The 12,542-nt window shown below is 69.1% G+C and overlaps 2 protein-coding genes across 2 annotated transcripts in view; one reads left to right on the forward strand and one right to left on the reverse strand.

Annotated features, from left to right (window-relative positions):
• Window positions 1-12,542, reverse strand: part of LOC119843027 (zinc finger protein 850-like) — a 765,636-nt gene that overhangs the window by 628,382 nt on the left and 124,712 nt on the right. The window lies entirely within an intron of this gene.
• Window positions 1-12,542, forward strand: part of LOC119842502 (zinc finger protein 251-like) — a 503,489-nt gene that overhangs the window by 176,207 nt on the left and 314,740 nt on the right. The window lies entirely within an intron of this gene.

Genomic DNA, 12,542 nt, shown 5'->3' on the forward strand with positions numbered 1-12,542 from the left:
ATCCTTTCACACACACACACAACTTGTCCCACACACACCCATCCCACACATGCACACACACACCCATACAATCTCCCATCCTGCACACGCAATCCTCTCCCCCAAAAACATACACACATCACCTCCTACAAGGGGCAGCAGGGACACACACACACACGGCTTTCCCAGGTGGCCCAGGCAGCCCACAGCCCTTGGTATGGGCATCAGATGGGGGGACACAGGGCCTGTGTGTCTCCACCTCCCCTCCCCCAATGACATCTGCAACCCCCTGGGGTCTGGGTATGCCCCTGGGTGTCCGTCTGTGTCTATGCATTCGCCTGTGTCTGTGTGTCCGTGTGTGTGTGTTTATGTGTGCATGTCTGTGTGTCCGCCTGTGCCTGTGTGTCTGTGTAGGTATCCGCCTATGTCTGTGCATCCACCTGTGTCTGTGTGTCAGCCTGTGTCTGTGTGTCCATCTGTGTATGTGCACCTGTGTCTGTGGGTCAGCCTGTGTCTGTGTGTGCATCCGCCTGTGTCTGTGCGTCCATCTGTGTATGTGCATCTGTGTCTGTCTGTGTCTGTGTATCTGTCTGTGCCTGTGTGTCTGTGTAGGTATCCACCTATGTCTGTGTGTCCACCTGTGTCTGTGTGTCCATCTGTGTATGTGCACCTGTGTCTGTGGGTCAGCCTGTGTCTGTGTATCTGTCTGTGCCTGTGTGTCTGGCCTTTCTGCCCCGCCCCCTGGCCCAGCACTGTGCGGATTAGTGCGATCGGTGGATTATCCCCTCCTGGCACCGCTCACCCAGGAGAGAGAGAAGAGACACATGGATGGCCCCGTCCCTCCCCCAAAGCAAACCCCTCCCCCACTCCTAGTCAGCCCCCCATCCACCCCAACCCCTCTCCCAGCCTGCCCCACCTCCACCCCCAGCCCCTCTCCCTCCGCACCATCTCCACCCCCTTACCCACACATGGCCCCACACCGGCCTCATGTTCTGCTCCCCCTCCTACCACTGGCGCTCTGCAGAGGATCTAGGGGCACTTCCTAGCCATCCCCGCCCCCAGCCCTTGTTCCCCACTCCCTCATATCAGAGATGCTCCCCAATCCTGCCCAACAGCATCCCCCTACCCTTCCCCCACCCCTACTCCTCTCCCCCAACTCCCCTCCCACCCGTGGACTCAATGCCCCTCCCTCAATCCCTGCCCCCACCCCTGCCCACCCAGCACCTATGCTCCATAGCTACAGCCCCATGCCCCCCAACCTGAGCCCAGAGAGGCTGGGGAGCAGACTCCTGGGTTCTATCCCCAGCACTGTCCCAGACTCCGAGTGTGACCTTGGGCCAGACATTGCTCCAGTCCCTCTGCCTCATTTTCCCCTCTGTATCTTGGTGGGGCCCTGCCCCAGAGTGTTCAGCGAGGGGCTAGCGCAGGAGGCCCAGATGCTGCTGTGTTGGGCGTGGAGGGACATAGGGAGGCTCAGAAACCCTGACACCCTCCCACCCGGAACATCCCACCCCTCCCCTGCCCCAGAGAGACCTCTGTGGGACTCCCCACCATGCACACCAAGCCCAGCTGTAGCCTGGCCCCTGCAGTACCCAGTGCTGGGCTCCTTCCTCCCCTCACCACCTCTCAGCCGTGCAAGGGTTAACTCCTCCTCCCCTGACCCCCATGCCAGCGTGGCGCGGCAGAGGCCCTGGGCAGCGCAGGGTTAATCCGAGTCGCAGCTGCCGGCCCCGCTCCCCGCTGGGCCCTGTTCAGCTGCGGGAGCCCCGGGGCCTTTGATCCGCCAACAGGCGGCGGCTCTGATCCGCCTCCGGGGCCCGCTGAGCGCGGCGGCGGGGGGGCCTGTGGGGGGCCCAGAGCCCGGCTCTGCCACTGCCCTTCACTCCCGCCCCCCAGTGCCCTTCACTCCCGACCCACAGCCCCGCCCTCTGCCCCCCAGTGCCCTTCACTCCCGACCCACAGCCCCGCCCTCTGCCCCACCAGTCCCCTTCACTCCCGACCCACAGCCCCGCCCCCGTCCTCTGCCCCACCAGTACCCTTCACTCCCGACCCACAGCCCCCATTACCCAGCCCTCTGCCCCCAGTGCCCTTCACTCCCGACCCACAGCCCCGCCCTCTGCCCCCCCAGTGCCCTTCACTCCCGACCCACAGCCCCGCCCTCTGCCCCACCAGTCCCCTTCACTCCCGACCCACAGCCCCGCCCCCGTCCTCTGCCCCACCAGTCCCCTTCACTCCCGACCCACAGCCCCGCCCTCTGCCCCACCAGTGCCCTTCACTCCTGACCCACAGCCCTGCCCTCTGCCCCACCAGTGCCCTTCACTCCCGACCCACAGCCCCGCCCCCGTCCTCTGCCCCACCAGTCCCCTTCACTCCCGACCCACAGCCCCGCCCCCGTCCTCTGCCCCACCAGTCCCCTTCACTCCCGACCCACAGCCCCGCCCCCGTCCTCTGCCCCACCAGTCCCCTTCACTCCCGACCCACAGCCCCGCCCCCGTCCTCTGCCCCACCACTGCCCTTCACTCCCGACCCACAGCCCCGCCGCCCCGCCCTCTGCCCCACCAGTGCCCTTCACTCCCGACCCACAGCCCCCACTACCCAGCCCTCTGCCCCACCAGTCCCCTTCACTCCCGACCCGCAGCCTCGCTCCCCGTCCTCTGCCCCACCAGTCCCCTTCACTCCCGACCCACAGCCCCGCCCTCTGCCCCACCAGTGCCCTTCACTCCCGACCCACAGCCCCGCCCTCTGCCCCACCAGTCCCCTTCACTCCCGACCCACAGCGCCGCTCCCGTCCTCTGCCCCCCCAGTACCCTTCACTCCCGACCCACAGCCCCGCCCTCTGCCCCACCAGTGCCCTTCACTCCCGACCCACAGCCCCGCCCCCGTCCTCTGCCCCACCAGTCCCCTTCACTCCCGACCCACAGCCCCGCCCCCGTCCTCTGCCCCACCAGTCCCCTTCACTCCCGACCCACAGGCCCGCTCCCCGCCCTCTGCCCCACCACTGCCCTTCACTCCCGACCTACAGCCCTGCCGCCCCGCCCTCTGCCCCACCAGTGCCCTTCACTCCCGACCCACAGCCTCGCTCCCCGTCCTCTGCCCCACCAGTCCCCTTCACTCCCGACCCACAGCCCCCATTACCCAGCCCTCTGCCCCCCAGTGCCCTTCACTCCCGACCCACAGCCCCGCCCTCGCCCCACCAGTGCCCTTCACTCCCGACCCACAGCCCCGCCCTCGCCCCACCAGTACCCTTCACTCCCGACCCACAGCGCCGCTCCCCGTCCTCTGCCCCACCAGTACCCTTCACTCCCGACCCACAGCCCCCATTACCCAGCCCTCTGCCCCCAGTGCCCTTCACTCCTGACCCACAGCTCCGCCCTCTGCCCCACCAGTGCCCTTCACTCCCGACCCACAGCCCCGCCCCCGTCCTCTGCCCCACCAGTCCCCTTCACTCCAGACCCACAGCCCCGCTCCCCGCCCTATGCCCCACCACTGCCCTTCACTCCCGACCTACAGCCCCGCCCTCTGCCCCACCACTGCCCTTCACTCCCGACCTACAGCCCCGCCGCCCCGCCCTCTGCCCCACCAGTGCCCTTCACTCCCGACCCACAGCCCCCACTACCCAGCCCTCTGCCCCACCAGTCCCCTTCACTCCCGACCCACAGCCTCGCTCCCCGTCCTCTGCCCCACCAGTCCCCTTCACTCCCGACCCACAGCCCCCATTACCCAGCCCTCTGCCCCCCAGTGCCCTTCACTCCCGACCCACAGCCCCGCCCTCTGCCCCACCAGTGCCCTTCACTCCCGACCCACAGCCCCGCCCTCGCCCTCGCCCCACCAGTGCCCTTCACTCCCGACCCACAGCCCCGCCCTCTGCCCCACCAGTCCCCTTCACTCCCGACCCACAGCGCCGCTCCCCGTCCTCTGCCCCACCAGTACCTTCACTCCCGACCCACAGCCCCCATTACCCAGCCCTCTGCGCCCAGTGCCCTTCACTCCTGACCCACAGCTCCGCCCTCTGCCCCACCAGTGCCCTTCACTCCCGACCCACAGCCCCGCCCCCGTCCTCTGCCCCACCAGTCCCCTTCACTCCCGACCCACAGCCCCGCTCCCCGCCCTCTTCCCCACCAGTGCCCTTCACTCCCGACCTACAGCCCCGCCGCCCCGCCCTCTGCCCCACCAGTGCCCTTCACTCCCGACCCACAGCCCTCACTACCCAGCCCTCTGCCCCACCAGTGCCCTTCACTCCTGACCCATAGCCCCCACTACCCAGCCCTCTGCCCCACCAGTGCCCTTCACTCCCGACCCACAGCCCCACTGCCCGCCCTCTGCCCCACCAGTGCCCTTCACTCCCGACCCACAGCCCCGCTCCCCACCCTCTGCCCCACCAGTGCCATTCACTCCCGACCCACAGCCCCGCCCTCGCCCTCTGCCCCACCAGTGCCCTTCACTCCCGACCCACAGCCCCGCCCTCTGCCCCACCAGTGCCATTCACTCCCGACCCAGAGCCCCGCTCCCCGCCCTCTGCCCCACCAGTCCCCTTCACTCCCGACCCACAGCCCCGCCCCCGTCCTCTGCCCCACCAGTCCCCTTCACTCCCGACCCACAGCCCCGCCCCCGTCCTCTGCCCCACCAGTCCCCTTCACTCCCGACCCACAGGCCCGCTCCCCGCCCTCTGCCCCACCACTGCCCTTCACTCCCGACCCACAGCCCCGCCGCCCCGCCCTCTGCCCCACCAGTGCCCTTCACTCCCGACCCACAGCCCCGCCCCCGTCCTCTGCCCCACCAGTCCCCTTCACTCCCGACCCACAGGCCCGCTCCCCGCCCTGTGCCCCACCACTGCCCTTCACTCCCGACCACAGCCCCGCCGCCCCGCCCTCTGCCCCACCAGTGCCCTTCACTCCCGACCCACAGCCCCCACTACCCAGCCCTCTGCCCACCAGTGCCCTTCACTCCCGACCCACAGCCTCGCTCCCCGTCCTCTGCCCCACCAGTCCCCTTCACTCCCGACCCACAGCCCCGCCCTCTGCCCCACCAGTGCCCTTCACTCCCGACCCACAGCCCCGCCCTCTGCCCACCAGTCCCCTTCACTCCCGACCCACAGCGCCGCTCCCCGTCCTCTGCCCCACCAGTACCCTTCACTCCCGACCCACAGCCCCGCCCTCTGCCACACCAGTGCCCTTCACTCCCGACCCACAGCCCCGCCCCCCGTCCTCTGCCCCACCAGTACCCTTCACTCCCGACCCACAGCCCCGCCCCCGTCCTCTGCCCCACCAGTCCCCTTCACTCCCGACCCACAGGCCCGCTCCCCGCCCTCTGCCCCACCACTGCCCTTCACTCCCGACCTACAGCCCCGCCGCCCCGCCCTCTGCCCCACCAGTGCCCTTCACTCCCGACCCACAGCCTCGCTCCCCGTCCTCTGCCCCACCAGTCCCCTTCACTCCCGACCCACAGGCCCGCTCCCCGTCCTCTGCCCCACCACTGCCCTTCACTCCCGACCCACAGCCCCGCCCTCGCCCTCGCCCCACCAGTGCCCTTCACTCCCGACCCACAGCCCCGCCCTCTGCCCCACCAGTCCCCTTCACTCCCGACCCACAGCGCCGCTCCCCGTCCTCTGCCCCACCAGTACCCTTCACTCCCGACCCACAGCCCCCATTACCCAGCCCTCTGCGCCCAGTGCCCTTCACTCCTGACCCACAGCTCCGCCCTCTGCCCCACCAGTGCCCTTCACTCCCGACCCACAGCCCCGCCCCCGTCCTCTGCCCCACCAGTCCCCTTCACTCCCGACCCACAGCCCCGCTCCCCGCCCTCTTCCCCACCACTGCCCTTCACTCCCGACCTACAGCCCCGCCCCCGTCCTCTGCCCCACCAGTGCCCTTCACTCCCGACCCACAGCCCTCACTACCCAGCCCTCTGCCCCACCAGTGCCCTTCACTCCTGACCCATAGCCCCCACTACCAGCCCTCTGCCCCACCAGTGCCCTTCACTCCCGACCCACAGCCCCACTGCCCGCCCTCTGCCCCACCAGTGCCCTTCACTCCCGACCCACAGCCCCGCTCCCCACCCTCTGCCCCACCAGTGCCATTCACTCCCGACCCACAGCCCCGCCCTCGCCCTCTGCCCCACCAGTGCCCTTCACTCCCGACCCACAGCCCCGCCCTCTGCCCCACCAGTGCCATTCACTCCCGACCCAGAGCCCCGCTCCCCGCCCTCTGCCCCACCAGTCCCCTTCACTCCCGACCCACAGCCCCGCCCCCGTCCTCTGCCCCACCAGTCCCCTTCACTCCCGACCCACAGCCCCGCCCCCGTCCTCTGCCCCACCAGTCCCCTTCACTCCCGACCCACAGGCCCGCTCCCCGCCCTCTGCCCCACCACTGCCCTTCACTCCCGACCCACAGCCCCGCCGCCCCGCCCTCTGCCCCACCAGTGCCCTTCACTCCCGACCCACAGCCCCGCCCCCGTCCTCTGCCCCACCAGTCCCCTTCACTCCCGACCCACAGGCCCGCTCCCCGCCCTCTGCCCCACCACTGCCCTTCACTCCCGACCCACAGCCCCGCCGCCCCGCCCTCTGCCCCACCAGTGCCCTTCACTCCCGACCCACAGCCCCCACTACCCAGCCCTCTGCCCCACCAGTCCCCTTCACTCCCGACCCACAGCCTCGCTCCCCGTCCTCTGCCCCACCAGTCCCCTTCACTCCCGACCCACAGCCCCGCCCTCTGCCCCACCAGTGCCCTTCACTCCCGACCCACAGCCCCGCCCTCTGCCCCACCAGTCCCCTTCACTCCCGACCCACAGCGCCGCTCCCCGTCCTCTGCCCCACCAGTACCCTTCACTCCCGACCCACAGCCCCGCCCTCTGCCCCACCAGTGCCCTTCACTCCCGACCCACAGCCCCGCCCCCGTCCTCTGCCCCACCAGTACCCTTCACTCCCGACCCACAGCCCCGCCCCCGTCCTCTGCCCCACCAGTCCCCTTCACTCCCGACCCACAGGCCCGCTCCCCGCCCTCTGCCCCACCACTGCCCTTCACTCCCGACCTACAGCCCCGCCGCCCCGCCCTCTGCCCCACCAGTGCCCTTCACTCCCGACCCACAGCCTCGCTCCCCGTCCTCTGCCCCACCAGTCCCCTTCACTCCCGACCCACAGCCCCCATTACCCAGCCCTCTGCCCCCCAGTGCCCTTCACTCCCGACCCACAGCCCCGTCCTCGCCCCACCAGTGCCCTTCACTCCCGACCCACAGCCCCGCCCTCGCCCCACCAGTACCCTTCACTCCCGACCCACAGCGCCGCTCCCGTCCTCTGCCCCACCAGTACCCTTCACTCCCGACCCACAGCCCCCATGACCCAGCCCTCTGCCCCCAGTGCCCTTCACTCCTGACCCACAGCTCCGCCCTCTGCCCCACCAGTGCCCTTCACTCCCGACCCACAGCCCCGCCCCCGTCCTCTGCCCCACCAGTCCCCTTCACTCCCGACCCACAGCCCCGCTCCCCGCCCTCTGCCCCACCACTGCCCTTCACTCCCGACCTACAGCTCCGCCCTCTGCCCCACCAGTGCCCTTCACTCCCGACCCACAGCCCCCACTACCCAGCCCTCTGCCCCACCAGTCCCCTTCACTCCCGACCCACAGCCTCGCTCCCCGTCCTCTGCCCCACCAGTCCCCTTCACTCCCGACCCACAGCCCCCATTACCCAGCCCTCTGCCCCCAACTGCCCTTCACTCCCGACCCACAGCCCCGCCCTCTGCCCCACCAGTGCCCTTCACTCCCGACCCACAGCCCCGCCCTCGCCCTCGCCCCACCAGTGCCCTTCACTCCCGACCCACAGCCCCGCCCTCTGCCCCACCAGTCCCCTTCACTCCCGACCCACATCGCCGCTCCCCGTCCTCTGCCCCACCAGTACCCTTCACTCCCGACCCACAGCCCCCATTACCCAGCCCTCTGCGCCCAGTGCCCTTCACTCCTGACCCACAGCTCCGCCCTCTGCCCCACCAGTGCCCTTCACTCCCGACCCACAGCCCCGCCCCCGTCCTCTGCCCCACCAGTCCCCTTCACTCCCGACCCACAGCCCCGCTCCCCGCCCTCTTCCCCACCACTGCCCTTCACTCCCGACCTACAGCCCCGCCGCCCCGCCCTCTGCCCCACCAGTGCCCTTCACTCCTGACCCATAGCCCCCACTACCCAGCCCTCTGCCCCACCAGTGCCCTTCACTCCCGACCCACAGCCCCACTGCCCGCCCTCTGCCCCACCAGTGCCCTTCACTCCCGACCCACAGCCCCGCTCCCCACCCTCTGCCCCACCAGTGCCATTCACTCCCGACCCACAGCCCCGCCCTCGCCCTCTGCCCCACCAGTGCCCTTCACTCCCGACCCACAGCCCCGCCCTCTGCCCCACCAGTGCCATTCACTCCCGACCCAGAGCCCCGCTCCCCGCCCTCTGCCCCACCAGTGCCCTTCACTCCCGACCCACAGCCCCGCCCTCTGCCCCACCAGTGCCCTTCACTCCTGACCCACAGCCCTGCCCTCTGCCCCACCAGTGCCCTTCACTCCTGACCCACAGCCCCCATTACCCAGCCCTCTGCCCCAGCAGTGCCCTTCACTCCTGACCCACAGCCCCGCCCTCTGCCCCACCAGTGCCCTTCACTCCTGACCCACAGCCCCACCCTCTGCCCTACCAGTGCCCTTCACTCCCGACCCACAGCCCCGCCCTCTGCCCCACCAGTGCCCTTCACTCCTGACCCACAGCCCCGCCCTCGCCCTCTGCCCCACCAGTGCCCTTCACTCCCGACCCACAGCCCCGCCCTCTGCCCCACCAGTGCCATTCACTCCCGACCCAGAGCCCCGCTCCCCGCCCTCTGCCCCACCAGTGCCCTTCACTCCCGACCCACAGCCGCGCCCTCTGCCCCACCAGTGCCCTTCACTCCCGACCCACAGCCCCCATAACCCAGCCCTCTGCCCCACCAATGCCCTTCACTCCCGACCCACAGCCCCGCTCCCCGCCCTCTGCCCCACCAGTGCCCTTCATTCCCGACCCACAGCCCCGCCACCCCGCCCTCTGCCCCACCAGTGCCCTTCACTCCTGACCCACAGCCCTGCCCTCTGCCCCACCAGTGCCCTTCACTCCTGACCCACAGCCCCCATTACCCAGCCCTCTGCCCCACCAGTGCCCTTCACTCCTGACCCACAGCCCCGCCCTCTGCCCCACCAGTGCCCTTCACTCCTGACCCACAGCCCCACCCTCTGCCCTACCAGTGCCCTTCACTCCCGACCCACAGCCCCGCCCTCTGCCCCACCAGTGCCCTTCACTCCTGACCCACACCCTCGCCGCCCCGCCCTCTGCCCCACCAGTGCTTTTCACTTCCGACCCACAGCCCCCGCTACTTCGCCCTCTGCCCCACCAGTGCCCTTCATTCCCGACCTACAGCCCCGCCCTCTGCCCCACCAGTGCCCTTCACTCCCGACCCACAGCCCCGCTGCCCCGCCCTCTGCCCCACCAGTGCCCTTCACTCCTGACCCACAGCCCTGCTGCCCCTCCCTCTGCCCCACCAGTGCCCTTCACTCCCGACCCACAGCCCCTCTGCCCCGGCCTCTGCCCCACCAGTGCCCTTCACTCCCGACCCACAGCCCCCGCTACCTCGTCCTCTGCCCCACCAGTGCCCTTCACTCCTGACCCACAGTCTCTGCTACCCGCACTCTGCCCTACCAGTGCCCTTCACTCCCGACCCACAGCCCCCACTACCCAGCCCTCTGCCGCACCAGTGCCCTTCAGTCCCGACCCACAGCCCCCACTACCCAGCCCTCTGCCCCACCAGTGCCCTTCACTCCTGACCCACAGCCCCGCTACTTCACCCTCTGCCCCACCAGTGCCCTTCATTCCCGACCTACAGCCCCGCCCTCTGCCCCACCAGTGCCCTTCACTCCTGACCCACAGCCCTGCTCCCCGCCCTCTGCCTCACCACTGCCCTTCACTCCCGACCCACAGCCCCTCTGCCCCACCCTCTGCCCCACCAGTGCTCTTCACTCCCGACCCACAGCCCCCGCTACCTCGTCCTCTGCCCCACCAGTGCCCTTCACTCCTGACCCACAGCCCCCACTACCCAGCCCTCTGCCCCAACAGTGCCCTTCACTCCCGACCCACAGCCCCGCCCTCTGCCCCACCAGTGCCCTTCACTCCTGACCCACAGCCCCGCTACCCAACCCTCCGCCCCACCAGTGCCCTTCACTCCCAACCCACGGCCCCCACTAGCCAGCCCTCTGCCCCACCAGTTCTCTTCACTCCCGACCCACAGCCCCCATTACCCAGCCCTCTGCCCCACCAGTGCCCTTCACTCCCGACCCACAGCCCCGCTGCCCGCCCTCTACCCACCAGTGCTCTTCACTCCCAACCCACAGCTCCCATTACCCAGCCCTCTGCCCCACCAGTGCCCTTCATTCCCGACCCACAGCCCCGCCCTCTGCCCCACCAGTGCCCTTCACTCCCAACCCACAGCCCCGCCCTCTGCCCCTCCAGTGCCCTTCACTCCCGACCCACAGCCCCGCTAACCCAGCCTCTGCCCCACCAGTGCCCTTCACTCCTGACCCACAGCCCCCACTACCCAGCCCTCTGCCCCACCAGTGCCCTTCACTCCCAAACCACAGCCCCGCTCCCCGCCCTCTGCCCCATCACTGCCCTACACTCCCGACCCACAGCCCCGCCCTCTGCCCCACCAGTGCCCTTCACTCCCAACCCACAGCCCTGCCCTCTGCCCCTCCAGTGCCCTTCACTCCCGACCCACAGCCCCGCTGCCCCACCCTCTGCCCCACCAGTGCCCTTCACTCCCGACCCACAGCCCCGCTCCCCGCCCTCTGCCCCACCAGTGCCCTTCACTCCTGACCCACAGCCCCTGCTACCCCGCACTCTGCCCTACCAGTGCCCTTCACTCCCGACCCACAGCCCCCACTACCCAGCCCTCTGCCCCACCAGTGCCCTTCACTCCTGACCCACAGCCCCGCTGCCCCTCCCTCTGCCCCACCAGTGCCCTTCACTCCCGACCCACAGCCCGGCTACCCCGCCCTCTGCCCCACCAGTGCCCTTCACTCCCGACCCACAGCCCCGCCCTCTGCCCCACCAGTGCCCTTCACTCCTGACCCACAGCCCCGCCCTCTGCCCCACCAGTGCCCTTCACTCCCGACCCACAGCCCCACTACCCCGCCCTCTCCCCTACCAGTGCCCTTCACTCCCGACCCACAGCCCCCACTACCCAGCCCTCTGCCCCACCAGTGCCCTTCACTCCTGACACACAGCCCCCGCTACCCCAGCCCTCAGCCCCAACAGTGCCCCCAAACCTCACCTGCAGCCCTACTACCTCAGCCCTCTGCCCTCCCAGTGCCCCCAACCCTTACCCGTAGCCCCTGCTACCCCAGCCCTCTGCCCTCCCAGTGCCCCCAACCCTCACCTACAGCCCCTGCTACCCCAGCCCTCTGCCCTCCCAGTGCCCCCAACCCTCACCCGTAGCACCTGCTACCCCAGCCCTCTGCCCTACCAGTGCCCCCAACCCTCACCCGCAGCCCCCACTACCCCAGCCCTCTGCCCTACCAGTGCCCCTCAACCCTCACCCACAGCCGCTGCTACCCCAGCCCTCTGCCCTACCAGTGCCCCCAACCCTCACCTGCAGCCTCTGCTATCCCAGCCCTCTGCCCTACCAGTGCGCCGAACCCTTACTCACAGCTGCTGTTACCCCAGCTCTGGCCCCCCAGCTCTGCCAGTGCCCTTCAACCCTCATCTGCAGCCCCCTGCAGGCCAGCCCTTCTCCTGCCCAGCTCTGCCAGTGCCCTGCACTCCCGACCTGCAGCCCCCTGCTACCCAAGCCCAGGTCCTGTCCCTGGGTGAGTGCTGGAGGAAGCCTGTGGGTGGGGCGTGATGGTTTTGCAGGGTTAGCTGTGGTCTCTCCCTCCCTGACCCACCAGGTCTAGCCAGTCCCCAGTCTGTATCTCGCCCCCAGTGGGTGAGTGACCCCGGATGTGCTGGGCACAGGGGGTGACAGCCCGGTCCACGTGGCCTGGCCTCAGAGACCTCTTGATCTGCGTGCACACACTGAATACACACACACTGCAGCACACTCATCGCATTGTACACTGTGCATGCACACATACTCATCGCACACCCTCCGTGCACACACACATCACATTGTACTGCACACCGTGCACACACACACACTGCACCACATCTTCCTCTGCATGCATTGCACAAACCACACACTGCCTGTGCTCAGGAAAGTACATCCCCCCACAACCATTTGCACACACACACACACACACACACAACCATTCACAAACACACTGATACATGCACACAACAACAAATTCAGCACCAGCCACACACATACTTGCACATTTGTGAATGCTGGCTCTACCCGCAGTGCAAGCGGGGATGTGCGTGCGCACACACACACACACACACACACCCCGAGTCTCTGCTGTGTTCCCAGGGATGCGGAGGGCCCCAGGCCGGAGATGCTCTCACCTGCCACATCACACTGTGCAGGCTGCACTGATGGGCTGCGGGCCCCATGGCAGCTCCTCCAGCTGCCTGGGAGACAGG

The sequence above is a fragment of the Dermochelys coriacea genome, chromosome 14, assembly GCF_009764565.3.
Source record: "Dermochelys coriacea isolate rDerCor1 chromosome 14, rDerCor1.pri.v4, whole genome shotgun sequence".
Taxonomy (NCBI): Eukaryota; Metazoa; Chordata; order Testudines; family Dermochelyidae; genus Dermochelys; species Dermochelys coriacea.